General features: G+C 32.7%; 1 protein-coding gene across 1 annotated transcript in view; it reads right to left on the bottom strand.

Moving 5' to 3' along the window:
- The window catches only part of SGCZ (sarcoglycan zeta), a 358,683-nt gene that overhangs the window by 220,084 nt on the left and 122,954 nt on the right, over positions 1-15,645 (bottom strand). Inside the window, exon 2 of the mRNA XM_039698932.1 lies at positions 9,184-9,215. The gene's annotated coding sequence lies outside the window, so the exon portion shown is untranslated. The remainder of the gene's footprint in view (positions 1-9,183; positions 9,216-15,645) is intronic.

Here is a 15,645-nt window from a genome sequence, read left to right as displayed (position 1 = left end):
TCAAATGTCAGCTGGCCTTTCTTCTCATTAGGAATTCAAAAACCACACACATGGACAATAATACAGACAAACACAACAGCTTTAGCAGCAGGAAACACATACACCATTATCCACTGAACTAACTGGAGAAGGAAAGGGAATTGCAGAAATCCTGGGAACATGTTATCTATTTCTGTTATTTATGGTGTATAATCTTTAAAATTAGAGAAGAGCACACTCTTTGACCTGAAAAGCTTAAAGCACATTTTAAAGATGACAAGACACCTCTGGCTTTGTGGCTACTCATTTCTAACAGATCAAGACCCTCCCTAATTTACACAAATGAATGCATGGCAACACATGATGACAAAAAAAAAAAAAAAAAAAAAGAGAAGATTAAAATGCCTACAAGATTCAAGTGTATAGTTTTGACCTTTCCATTTCAATATTTCAGGGAACACTACTATTAAACATAAAAAGGAAACATCTATTTTTCTGCAATGAAAGAGTACTAAAACTAGATAACTCAGTGTCTGCTTTGTTACCTGCAGATAGTATGAAGCAAAAAAAGACAGAAAGGGGAGTCAGTCTAACAATCTACTGCCAAATATTGCAGCCATTTTTAAAGTACCTGGCTCCAGCTATATTTGACATGTTAAAAAAAATAATTTTGTTCTATTGCTATAGATAAAGGACAATTTCCATATTTCTTTTAAAAGAAGCATAAAGTGAACTTAATTAACTAACGTGCTTTCCTATTTCATTAGCTGAAAATGCTATTGCCTGTTCAGAGAAAGATTGGCAGAATTCTATAGAATCCAACCATAGTTATTTAGATGCAATTCTTGTCTTCCTTTTCTCACCCACACAACTGTACTATACTTAATAAAACAGGTATTAAATTTGAATGCACAGCATGAATTACAGTCCTAGTTCTCACCATCGATTCAATCTTTTCAGCAAAGAAGCCCTATTGTAATTTTAGCTACATTATCAGACAGTTTAACTCCAAATTTGCTAGTTTAAATTTTCTATATCTTCAAACAATTTCCTTTAAATACTGGGTGCCAACTTTCCATACCCTAAGAAAATAAAGCATCCTTCTGAGTATGAAATATGGGGCACTTCATCCCTTTTCTTTTTTGCCTCCTATAAATCTTGGTACTATTTGCATCTTTATTTGGAATATTTTTGTAAAAAGAAAGTAGAAACAGAGGTGTGCTCTTAGGAATACTGCCCAGAGACTTAAAAAAAAAATGTTGTTAGAATTGCAGGTCATTGGAACAAAAGGAAACACCAAGATGGTCCTCATAGAATTAACGTTTTGTAGGCTGATACTCTTGCTTTTGGCTAAGTGCAGCTGAGAAAGTCTTGCTACACCTAAAATTCTGAACAGATTTGTACTGGTAGTGAGCTTTATTGTGAAAAGAGACTTTTCAAGAAAGAACTGTGCATTGGACTACAGACACTATTTTATTCTATTGTGCTTAGAAAACATTTCTTAGACTCATCCATGTGGCAAGTATAGAGAATTAGGAAGAATAACAGTTCTAGCCATTTCTTCAAAAAATTAAAACAAAAAAGCCCCACACAACTTAAATGCAGTTTTCTTCAACACAGTTGCAATTGAAAACCACATGAAAATAACTGTCCTTTTTAGTGTGGAAAGGCTGTAAGAACCTGGAGTAATATATTCAAAATTCTCAAGAAAGGTACCTTTCACTGCATGCAAAGTCACTACAATTCCTTTATTTTTTTGGTGGGGGTTGTGGGGGAGCGTGGTGAGCAGAGGGTATTAGACAAATATGACACAAATCCTCCCTATGACCAAGAACTACTACTCTAATAGGGCTTATTAATCTTTCTTTAGCAAAATAATGTCACGGGGAAAAATATGTTCTCTCCATTTTCACCAGAAAAGTCATATTGATGGGTGCAGTAATTGCAGCAGTAATAACTTTTCCATGTTCCAAGTTCAGCAGCTTCATTGACTTTGCTAAGTTGACAATGAATAAAACTTTGTAGAATCTCTTTCCAGAAATACCACCAGCATGGCTTTGCTAAACACAGACAATTTGAGACTGGTGCATCAGCTCATTTTCTGAGGGGAAATAGCATACATACAGCTCTAAAATATGCTAAACCAACTTGTAAGTGGAAAAGTCAAGTTAAGATTTCAACTAATGATTTCAGAAAATCTCAGTCACTGATGTCTCTGTTTGGTATTCTTTTCAGGCCTTCAGTTGCTTATTTTAACTAAAAAGTAATTAAGTAAGTACAATAGAGTGCATTTTAGCCTATTAAGTTATTTTCATGGGAATTTAAATAAATTAGTTATAATTAGATCTAATGAAATCTCTAAGAGTGCTGGGTTTAAGTTCAGAATTTATTCTATTGTCTGTGACTACTACAGTATCAAAATACATTCAAAATGTACTTCACATGTGAGCTCTCAAATTAACATGAAGATCTAAAAAAAAGTTTCAACATTACTTTCTCTTACCATCCATTGTTCTTATATATTATTAAAATGTGTAACAAAAAGATCAAAAGAAAGAAAAACATACTGAGACAAAAGGATTGTAATATTAATTGTTGGAGAAAAAAAAAGAGACTTATAGGCTCAAGAAAGAATCATTTACGTTGAATTCCTAGAGAGACTGGAAAATTAAGTCAACAGATCTTTTTGCAGTACTTTTAAGTGCTTCAGTATAATATTACATACAAGAAATACGAAAATAAATTAAAAGCCCTGCTTGCAGTAAGAAAACAATCAGAAGAAAACCAGCATTTTTAACAAATTGAACACCTCCAAAAAGACAGAAGAACAAGGCAAGGAAATGAAGTTCAAATTTAGAATAAAAACTCCATCTGATACCACAAGCACAAACCACCAAGAATCACTTAAAAGATCCTAGAGCTCCTAGAAAAGTAACAGATCTCTTAATGACTGCAGTTACTATTTATTGTAGTAGTAACAAAACAGAAGCACATAAAGTCTTTTATTGCACAGTAGAATAAAGGGAAGACAATGATAAAATATTTATCCTTTTTTCTCTTCCTATTCATTTTCTAATTTCAGAGTTCTTACTCTTCTTACCCTCAAGTCCTTAAAATCCACAACCCTTTTGCCTCTCAAATGTTCCAAAAACAGCACATGTAGTGCTGAGAGTCTATAGTCTATTCCTGGAATTCACCTCTTTATGGACAACAGTCCCCATAAATCCAACCGCCATTACTGATGATTTATTAACCATTCAGCCAGAGAGAATTTAAAAATAGATTTCAGTTTGTGACACATTTCACTGTTATTATCTCTCTTTTCTGAGGAGGTATCACTCATTTCTCAATCCAGCCACTTTCTTGACACTAATCATTATCCCTACTGCTACTCAGGACCATTTGTGTTATACCACAACTGAGAATGTCCACTGAATGATTAGCACAGTCAGTTCTTGGTAAATTTTTATAAGCCTAAATTCACTTTTTTCCTCCTTGGAAAGACTACTCCCTTTCTGGTACTCTTTTACACATTACTAAGCCTATCTTCCTTTTAGCATCCTCATCAGAAGTCTCTCCCATATGAGAGAGCATCCTGCACTGGAAAAGCTATTTAAATATATTCAACGTGTCACTGCTTTGTTACATTACAAATAGGCAAGTTCCTCAATTACCTTTGTGACAAAAGACTTCAGACCACTGAACACGTTGAGGAGGATCAGCACACCTGTGCTGAGTATCTTGACAACTATTTTGCTTAGCAGAAATTCCACTTCATTATTTTCTGCAGTCAGATGTTGTCAACAGATTTTCTCCACTCCATCGTGTTTTGTTGCAGTGGGGTGCAATGGCTGCTTATCCCCATGTTTACCATCCACTGGTGGATCACAAATAACAGGCAATTCCGAATAGGTGTTTACCTTTAACACTATAAAGGACCTGGTTTTCATTGACTAGAGGAAAAGCCCAAGCAGACTAAGTTTAAAAAGACTGACAGAGACCATAACATTGATAAAGAATTATATTTTTGTCATTTCAAGACAAAGAAAGACCTTAATTAAAGGATAGGACTTAGAAGTCAGCAGATCCAAGAAATTTTATGCTTGTTTTTTGATACACAGTGAAAAAAATTCTACACCACAGCTGTGTAAGTTTTCTGTAGAGTCACCACTGTTTCTACTGTTTCCTTATAAGAGTCCCTCTTGTATTTACAAAGATTATTTCAGAATTGGCTCAGCAGTTAACATAAGACTAAGAAAAGTAGCAGGAGGAAAAAAACATTATGCTCACAAGCAAAACAAAACCCACAAAACTCCAGGAGCTAAGAAACATTACGATTACCTTTTTTCTTCACTTGTTTTATTTTCTTACTTGGTGGTTCCATCTGCCTAAGTGACAGCTTGTTCAAAATCCCCACTGGTCCTTTTTTAATGCAGCATTTTTTAAGAGTATACAAAGATTAATCTGTAATTATCAACCCTCTCAGGATACCAGCCACTACTAAAAAAAATGCCTAATTAAATTATCCTAAGATTAATAGTGATTTTTATATAAATGCAGCAGTCAAACAAACATGAAAAAGGCATACAATGGAAATGGAGAAATAAACAGCATCTTCCCAAATCCACAAAAGCACTTATATTTCTTCAGCTGGAGTCTATTTTTTGGTTCCTCAATGATTTAATCACAAAATTAGATTTCTAAATTGTAACACAGTCCTTTCAAAGCAATATAAGAGACTTTAAGTTTACCTGTGGAAGCCTAAAATCCTTGAGCAAACTGAGAAAAAAATAACTGTAACATGCAAACCCCAGCAATTTGGTCCCCCACTATTTATGTTCAGAGATTACTAAAACCAGCTGATATGTTAAGCAACCTGATTGCCATTATTTCCACAATAATCCTTTGACCACCATAAAAAAATAATTAAAAAATGGACAATTAAACCCAAACAGAATCTAAGTGTAATCAGTACCTCTTAATCAATTACTAATTGATCACCTAATCAATGTAGTTTCAAAATTGCTCTCAAAAGGAAAGAGATCCATTCTAAAGGAAACCTTATCCTTACAGCATTTTTCAGCATCCTTCCTTCAGAAGAAAAAATCTTCATACTTTTGCAATTGTCTCTTTGTTACATGACCTTACATTACTCCCCTTTTCCTTGCTATTTTTTTGCCTCTATAAATTTAAAGGCAGACATTTTATTTTACAATGTCTATGAAAATAAGTTCCTGCATAACTGCCATTCATCAGTGACAGAAAAGACTACAATATGTCAAACCAGAGAGGCAGCTACTCTAGAGAGCATGGACCAGATACACATTTTATATTCTGTGTAATGATGCAACACATCTTCAGAGTAACACTATAGTTTAACAGTCTGTAGAAAGCTCTAAGAATTCCATAGTCCCAAAAGGAAACATTTCAAAGCAGCAGTGTTAAGTCATTGCTTTCATAGGCAGAGATGTGACATTACAACTGGTAGTTAAAGGAAACATGGTAATTCTTAAGTGCTGAAGTTCTGAAAACATAATAATTTCTTTTGTTAATTTTGCAGTTGCATATTTGGTCTCAACTGCAAGAATGAAAAAAGCACCAACAGCTCCCTCTCTGAATATTATGACAGTTCACACAGAAATTCTTGCTCAGCATTTGTACCCAAAGAATCAGTCTAACCATGTCAGAAAGACTAGTTTAGTTTCCAGCCCTCAAATATAATTAAGGTTACCTTTTTTATTTGCAAAACACCTATAAAAGGCTCTGTAAAATGATGATGTTGTTTTCCCAGCTATCAATAAGTTTACATGACCATTAATAAACCCACAACCTTTAAAATGTTCCGGGTAGCTAAAATGAAAAATTGAAAAATCTAACTTAAAAACAGTGGTTGTACATCATCCCTGCACAATGAAAACCATCACTGTCCAGTGAAAAAAAGGAGTAAGATTGATAGCAAATCTTCCACATTACATTACAAGGAGTAGCTGAGGTTTGTTTATCAGCTGTGGTTGGTTAGACTGGAGAAAAGGGTGATCAGGAGGGACTTTATCTCTCTCCACAGCTACCTAAAAGGAGGCTGGAGTGAGAGGGTGTCAGTCTCTTCTCCCAGGTAACAAGTGGCAGGATGAAAGTAAACAGACTTAAGTTCTTCCAGGGGAGATTTAGATTAGATATGAGGAAAAAGAAAATTGGAAAGGGTTTAAAAGCATTGGACTGGACTGCCCTGGGAAGTGGTAGAGCCACCATCCCTTGGTAATAATAAAGGAATGTGGATATAGCACTTGAGGATGAGGTTTAGTGATGAACATGTTGGTGGTGCTAGGTTGACAGTTGGACTTGATGATCTTACAGGTCTTTTCAAACCTTCATGATTCTATGATTATAATAATATACTAAACAATCTTGTAAAGGAAATATTGTCTAGATAATTATTGTTTGCATTAAAATAATGACCATTGCATGTCTGAATTACAATATTAATTAAAGTAATTTACATGGTCAGGTTTAAAATTATTTGTGATGAAATAATTCTAATTCACTCAATCATTTGTAGACTAAAAATAGTCTTTGTAGTGTACCCACAAAACTAGGTGCTACAGTCTTACACAACAGCACTTTGGATAATAATATCTACAAATGTGTTCTTAAATGTTTTGCACTTATTATTTTGCACAAATTAAAGGTATAATCCATCTAACAAACTGTACAAAAATATTCTTTGATGTTAGCAGAAAAACATGTTTAAATGCTTTCAAAACCACCAAATATGAAAATATTTGCTAGGAGTAAACTTTTCTTAAAACAAAAACCTAATATATGGCTTGTGTAATGAGTATCATTATTTTAAACTGGGATTATTTGCAGATATATCTATTAGGATATGAATTTAAAGTGAAAGCTGTATTTTAAAACAAAAATAAGTTAAAATCTACCAGTTCATGAACTAAACATTCAGACAACTTCCACAGCTAACTGAATGCTCTGCTTTCCAGAATGTTAAAGCTACATAAGACTAGTTGGTATTTCAGAAGCATACCTAAGACAAAAACTATTCTCCCAAGAACAACACTATGTTTTATTAATTAAAATAACTAATATTTCTAAAATTCATTGTCTTCAAACTGAGGTTTGTGAAAGACATTAAGGAATTCAGACCAGAATATTAAAGTAGGATAGTTCATCTCGTTAAATTCCATAAATTTTACTTAAAAGATGTTTATTCATATTGGTACTTTTCCAAGCAATCCACAGGACCTCAGAGTTATGCAATTTGTTTCAGTAATTCTATAATAAGTGCTAAACAAATATAATAATGCTAATCCAAATAATTTCTAAACAAAACACAAAGTTATTTGTGTAATTACAAGAATAAGTAAATACAGACAGAAACAATCCAGAAATAAAACAAAAAATTGTATGGTAAATGGAAACCAATTACTGTAGAGGATTATTATTTATTACTGATTTCCTATTATTTACGGAACTTTACCTGTATGAAAATGAATCAGAGAAATTTAAAAATATTCATGGACTGATAAAAAAGATCCTTATAATCAATTTTCAGAAATAAGAATCCATTATCACTTAAAAAAGTTGCAGTTTCACAGATTTATGTGCACAAAATTAGACATAATTTTACTTAAAATATAATTTTTTAAAAAATCATTTGACAGCCTCACTTAGCTACAGTTAGTTACTAGACTTCAATGGTTTTGACATGTAGAATATTAGTTGAAAAGTAAGTGTCTTGCCTTTGGAGACAGGTAGTGCTTTAAGCTAAACAGACGTCTTGTCTGGCTCTCTCTCCTCTAATGTAGGACATCTTTTCCCTGAAGGCATTTTTGCAATTCATTAATCATTCTAACTGGAAAATTTCAAAGTCAAAGCTTTATGTTTATGCTAAATTTATGTAGATCTAGGTACAGATATTGCTTTCAACTACTTAGAAATATATCTGGAGTAGTTTCTAGTGATTTCCAAGATCTAGGGAGCCTGACCCAAACACATCAGAAACCACTGCAGTTTCTCATTGAACTCATATCCTACACATAATGGATTATAAACATTTCTTATTCTGAAAACAACATCTGACTTAAAATGTCACAATCTATAAGTACTGGCTGTATTTTACATACATTGAAGTAGACTTAAAGTTTCTTGTTTATTTTAAATACTGACACACTAGTTTCTTTAGCTTCCAAAGAATCTCTGCGATAACAATAATAACAATAATTTATCACAGTTAAATCATACTTCGGTACCTGTAATTCCATAAATGAAAGAAAAATGCTTATGGCAGAACTTCCATTTTACCAGCAGGAAAACCACTTGGAATATACAGGGGCTATAAAGTGGCTAGTATCAACGCGTGACACAAACGCTCCTGCTTCCATTATGCAAACCCAAATTTAATAATTCCTTTTTAAATTTAAAAATCAAACTGGTTTATCTAAATTCTTTTGTGACTTCACATCAAAATGAAATTTAAAATATACCTTAGAAGCAAAATGGAAATCATTCAATTACCTTTATCTAAGAAAATTGTTTCTCAATTTTAAAGACTTCTTTTACTGAATATTTCTAATGGTCACTGAGAAGATACAGATTCTTGGCACTTTCTCAAAATTAGTTCTGTAGAGAACAAATTTTGATATGGGTGGGCATAACTCACACAGCCCAAATTCAAGGAAATATCCTAGAATTTACCTATTTCTGATAGCTCCCTAAGAAATCATCGATTTAGGACAAAAAAAACCCATAGAATTGTTATGATGTTTGCAACTTCAGAATAAGCAGTAACTTCTAGGTTTCTTGCCACCAGTGATCACTGGAATTTTACATAATACAGAACACAATTAAAACCAGAAATTTATAAATAATCACAAGGAAAAAAAAAAAGAATAGTAAGATTTTGAGCTGTGATTTCTTTCATTAGGGCCAAAAATTAAGGGACTTGTTTTTGTTGGCCACTAAAGAAAAAAAAAAAAAATAGAAATCAAAGTGGCTAGAGAGTGAAAGAAACACTGAATATGAACAACAGTCAGTAACTGTGAAACCAAATAAACAGACTCTGGATCAGATACATTATTGAGAAAAGAGGTATTATTTAGGTATTATATTGAGAAAATAGGCATATTGATATTAGACTTTCAATTACATAACAACTGCCTAGATGGGATATTAAAGATTTTTTTGCCTGACCTGTATTCATTCCTGTTCCAAATGCATGTTACCTGAAAACACAAAATAATGAGAAAAAAATTGTTAATTATAATATTTAGCTAGTTAGAACCTCTACAGATTTCCTTTAAAAAACCTAAATGTGGCCAGTAAAGTTGGTAGAATAAAGAGGATGAGAACTGCTGAGACTTTGAACTTATTTTTGTCATAGTGAAAATTTACATTTCAATTAATTCATACCAGTGCTGTAATCTATTCACAGCTTTTAAAACCATTGGGACTTTTTTCCTTTTACATTTTGTATTGAAATACCTTGATTAACACCGAATTCCACAATTACTTTACATAAAAGTTTTCACATTAGTACTGCAAAAATAAAAGGCTAACAAAATCAGTATGATAGCATCAATGACAGAATATGTGCTTTTTATTTATACTTCAAAGGAGAGATTTTAATAAATTAAATGCATGTCAGAATTTGTAAAAATATCTGCATCAACATGACTCTATTTTTCCTTCTCTTCCTTTCTGCCTCCAAATACCTGCTTCTATCTATTTCCAGATTGACAAATTCTTTTTATTATAATGTTAATGCATTACATCAGAGTTGATAGCATATGCATGGAGGAGAAAGATAAGTGATGCATCTTGGTACCTTTTCCTGTGAAACTACATTAGCCTCCTGGGATACAGGATAGGATGAAGCTGCAGATTCAAAGATCATTACACTGCTTATAACCCTTTGTATTTATCCCCAGTGCTGCTAAAACTTTACAGAAAATCTAATTTCTCTGAAGCTGCATTAATGTCAAACGACACCTTTTTGTACGCCAGACTTCATTCCACCTAGCAGGTAATGCACAAAAGGATCTAGTGTCAATCACAGGGAATTATAAAAAAGTTAAAGGTTTGGCATATTTGGCAAAGAATTCCACCAGTGCTCTACCCCTAATTTACTATGGCATTTTTGCTCTTCTATTCTGTTTGGGTTTTATTAAGCAGAAAGATGAAGTGATAAGCAATGCAGTCAAGGCTGTACTTTATCTTTTATCATTTTCTTACCACATGGGAGATCTTTTATGACTAATATAGGTAAGTTTTTCACCTCAGAAACAGTCACCTTACAGAAAAAGTACAGAGCATGCCTAAAAAGGGAAAAAAAAAATCCAAGGACCAGCTAATATTCCAGTCAAAACAAAGCAGAAAATAGAACCTCTCTCCATTCACACATCAGTAAAAAACTGAAACAAAACACCACAGCAGCTGTGTAGTGAATGAAAACTGTCTTCTCATTGATCTATTCCACTGACAGACTGCTATGTCAATATTACACTTAAGATTTCAATTATAAACATAAAAAAGTACACATTTGTATTCTATAAAAGAAATTAAAAGACAGTCCATGTCCTTCAGGATGGTTTCCATTTTTTTCACTGAGTAACTTAGAAACAACATCAAATATGAAAAAAAAGTGTACTCTTTTTACTATCATGATTACATATCACTTTTTCTTACATGTAACTTTTTCTTTTGATGATACCAAATAAATGCAGATCTTAAGGTTCTCTTCTGGACAGAGTAATATTCAGGTGGTGTTTTATACGTTGTGCCAAAAAGAGGTATTCCAGCTTTCAATCTAAACCAGAGGCTTTTGTCATTACCAGGTGTCTTCAATAGAAAGAACACTGCAAACAACAACAAAAAATCATAGAATGGTTTGGGCTGGAAGGGACTTTAATAATCATCTAGTACACCAGACCCTGTAACAGAGTGGGGTGCTCTTCACTGGACAGTGCTGATCAAAGTCCCATTCACTTTAAACACTTCCAGGGACAGGGCACCCACAATTTCTCTAGACAATCTGTTCCAGTGCCTCAACACCATTACTGTAAAAAATATCTTCCTTAAGTTCAATCTAAATCAACCCTCTCGTACTTCATGACCATTATCCCTGGTCTTACCACTACAGGGTCTCCATCTTTCTTATAAGAACCCCTTATTACTGAAAAGCTGAAATCACATCTTTCTGCAGAGTTCTCTTCTACAGCATGAAGAACTCCAACTCTATTAATCTTTCCTCATAGGAAAGGTTCTCATTCTATCCCTCTGAACTGTTAATTATTTTTGACCTAAGTTTTATCCATCTTAAGCTGGCTATCTTTTATCTATTACTCACATGATGATAATGATGAGCCAATCTTGTTACACTGGTATAGTTTTCTTCATAAGGACACTCTCACCAGAGTTTTAGCTTCTCTTATTAATGCTTGCTATCTTCTTTCTTGGAGCAAGAGATATCTTTAACCGATGAAACTTGACTTATTGCATGAACATGTATGTGTAAGCTACTCTAAGCTAACCTTACAGTAAAAGAAAGGCATTCAAGTTATTAAAGAGGAGGTGGACTTCATCTACAGAAAGTATGTGAAGCAGTTCAGCTGAAGATTGTATATATGGCACTTACGGAGAAGATTGTATATATGGCACTTACGGACATGATTAAATGACCTTAATGTCACTTCTATCCTAAAGGACTCTATGATTCTAGAACTTCCTGTTTCCCTTTGTTGAATTCAAGCAAGTGTCGAGCTCCCTAGCTTTCAGATGTTCACAGAGCTAAGTCAAGGAACTACAGATCTACAGGACTACAAGACAAGAAAATCTGAAAAGGTATAACGAAAAAAATATGACATGAGAATGGTCAAATAGTGGAGAAATAAAAAATTTTAATCCTTAAAACTTTTGAAATTTGATGTGGGCTAGACCTACAGAGTCAGATCTAACTGGAACTGCTATGAGCAAGGAGTCAGATAGGAGGACCTCCCTCCCAATCTAAGTCTATGATTCCATTTGCAATGCAAATTACAGGAAAAGCTAGTACAAGCATTAGCTGGCAACATTTCTCACAGGCCTGAATATACATCAAAGCAAAACTTCAAAACAAAGATCAAGGAATATTAAGGAGTTCTGTGACTGTTTCTTTCCAAGTGTCAGGTTATTTTCTTTCAAGTCAAATGCGTCATCTTTGACTGATATGTGTATGTCATGTCACCTATATCAAGCACTGAAAAAGCTCAAGTCTCTTCATTACCCTACTTTTAAAAGTGAATTTTTCAAATTAATATGTAAAATAAACACATATAAAACCACATACTGAAAACAGATAAATTCAATTTCTTGGAAGAATTGGTTACTTTAGTTACCACAGAGTCAGTTTAAAACTTTTTCTGCACTGCAAGTTTTGAATTTATTGTTTCTATACTTTCTTTTACTTCTGCATTTCAGCAGAAGAAACAAACAAAAGTACTCAAATGAATGTACAAGTAAAACTTTTGGGATGTCAGACACTAATACTGCTATCTTTCCACAAACAAAACAAGGGAATCTGAATTAGACCAAGGGATCTGATGTGCAGAAATGCTCAGAGCTTCTACCTGGAGCTAAAGCCAAGTATCTGTGCTTGAACATACTGAAGTTACATATCCATAACTGTTTGTAAATATGCACTTTTCCAGAAAGTATATTTATGTTTAGTTGGTACTTCAGACTTAAAATCCCACCACTCATACTTTGTCATGTATTACGAGAGTAAGCATGGAAATGGGAATTTCACCTTTCATGATACCATAAACATAAATTTAGAATTGTGAAGCATTTGGGAACCATAAAGATAATTGCTATTAAAGAAAGGTAAGGCAACAAATGAATTTTATATTTAGAGCACAACTATACTTAAAAATTAATAAGAAATCAGTCATGTACACAGTAATAAAAAGTTACTCTCTAAACTTTGCACATCCAAGTGAGAATTAAAAAAAAATAAAAAGTTAAACAAGTCTCCATACAAATACTACATACATACAGAATAACATATTAAACACAAGGGAGAAACATGCAACATAAGGTGATATACAGCTACAATTATTTCAGATATTTCCTAACTCTGAAATATTAAATTATATAATTTTGTTATGAGGGTAAGTAAAAGATTATTTTATATTGTTTTAATTCACTATTACCATTTACCTAGAAAAATATCTTCCGTAACATGACATTTAATCACTACCTATTTTGCTTAACTTTTAGCACTGATTCTCTACGACCTGGGATTATTTTTATTGTGAGAACCCCAAAATAATTAATATGCAGGCAGTAGACAGAACTTATATTAATATTGCTTCTCATCTTCTTACAATTGCTGACTAATATTATCCTTCTGCTTTTCAATCCTCACTGTTGGAATTAACGCTAATTAAAAACTGGCACAGGCTTTATTCACAAATATTTAAGGACTCAGATCAAAGCCTTCAATTCTCACAGATGAAAAATTCAGTAATCCTCTGCAATATCATCTACAAACCTGCAAACAGAAGACAGCATCCTTTACTTTTTCTTATATACTTTTCTCCTTTTTTTCTTCTTCTCAGCTCATTTAAGGAATAGTCTAGAGGTGGGTCAACTGAGCATTTAGAAATATATTTAAATTCTGATGTCTTCAATATATGACACTACTTTCTAAATCAACTTCTTAAAACTTTTAGATTAACCAAAATTCTATAACATCACTTTGTCGATTTTACAAAAATAATTTACTTTGACTCTAATCTGTTTTAAATTCTAAACTATTTTTTAAAAAATTATTAACCATACCATGCATTAGAATACAAACTACTTAAAAAAAGTAGTTTTCAATAATGCTTTAAAGTATTATGCTTCTAAAATAAATATTTATGACAGATAGTTATAAGCTAAAATTCATTCTCTATCATAGACAGTTTCATTCAAAAAATATAATTCTTCTAAAGTAGATTACGACACTCTCATATATACATTTTGTTTAAAAAAAAGCCCTCTAGAAATACTAAGATGTTGAGCAATGGAAGGCTGTAAGCCTCAAAATATCTCTGCATTAGATACAGAAAAGTAATAAACTATCATACAGGAAATATCTACCAAATAGGTAAGAAGCCAAAAAGGAAGCAAAGACACTTTTTGAAACTGTTTTAATCTAATATGCAGAAATACTGCATTATCACAACTGTGATTATAGTGCTAGTGGATAGTTCTAAAAAAAGATCAGAATTAAGGTTGACTGTCTTAATTAGGACTTCAATTTAATAAATTCAAATGTCTCATTTAATCGTAACAATTAATTTTCCTTAATACTCAGCTTGACATCACCCTAAAACCCCTTTATCCTATGTTACTAATTCTGTATCAACTCAGCTTTCATTTTCATTTTGACTATATACAAACCCATAAATATTCCCTCACAAATGTAAGCTTCAGATTAGTGGTACGATTACCCAAACACCAAAGGTTATTTTATGTAATTCCAATTATTTTCAGAGGTTTTCCTTTTTAAATTTCAATTAATTTTTCAAGTTCTAGCCAAAAAGATCAGTTGTTTTTTTAAATGTGACAATATACTCAACCACTGAAATCTTGGCTCTAAAAGTCTGGAGTCAAGCATGTGGGAGGAAGGGGGAAAGAAGGTGGGGAGATTCAGGAAATATAGACCTTGACAGGAAAATAAATACACACATACTGGCAGTTGCAAACTGCAAAAAAAGTGGTAGGCAGTAAAGATTGGGGAAAATTCTCTTGCAGTTCATAATATATTGTACATAAATAAATACATCTTAAAACATCTCTTCATTCAACATAGTAAATAAGAACCAAAGTGCCATGAGAGGCTGGCCAGAAAGGACTGCCTCTGTACTGATATTTCAGAGACTGTCCAGCACAAAGCAAAAGTTCATGCATGATAATTAGTTATGTGTACAATGACACAATGAGCTATCTGAATACTAATACATGATCCCACTGTAGGAATATTAGACAGGGAGTATATAGGTAAAACATTTGTCCACAGAATACATTTAGAAGTTGCAAATGCTTTTTGAGAATCACACATACGTACAATCACTTCTTGCCTTCCTTATTAAGGTTCCAAAAAGACAGTCTTTTTGCCCAGAGATGCATGAGAAATAAAAATTACAAGGCAAGATGAAGATTTTAGAATTTTGCCTTATTGAATTTATAGACCCACTCCTTAGAGGTGTGCTTTCTTTTAAAAGCTCTAAAGCCTTTACTAAATTGACTAAATTATTCCTAAAGGATCATTTGTTTTACCAAAAGCACATAGAACTCTATAAAAACAAAAGACAATTAGTTAATTTATAAACCACTGAATAAAAACTGCTATTTACAGATTTTATTTATAAGTCTTGCAGAAAAATATTTAGTATGCATTCCCTGAAGAAAGAGGAGACTACAGAGCTTCAAAATTAAAGGAAAATCTTGTAAAAGAAATAATGAAATAGCTGGATTCCAATTTCCACAGATGATAAAGCAGGTATAATTTTCTATTATTGACAGCTTATTTTTACATCAAATACAAAAACCTTTAAAATAGATTCTACTCTTAAGCAAATACAATAGTTTACACCATATTCTTACAATTCCTATTTAATAAAACAA

The sequence above is a fragment of the Passer montanus genome, unplaced genomic scaffold (genome assembly GCF_014805655.1).
Source record: "Passer montanus isolate IOZ18808 unplaced genomic scaffold, ASM1480565v1 scaffold13, whole genome shotgun sequence".
NCBI lineage: Eukaryota > Metazoa > Chordata > Aves > Passeriformes > Passeridae > Passer > Passer montanus.
Note: the sequence above shows the minus strand (reverse complement) of the source record. Positions and strands in the feature narration are given on the sequence as shown.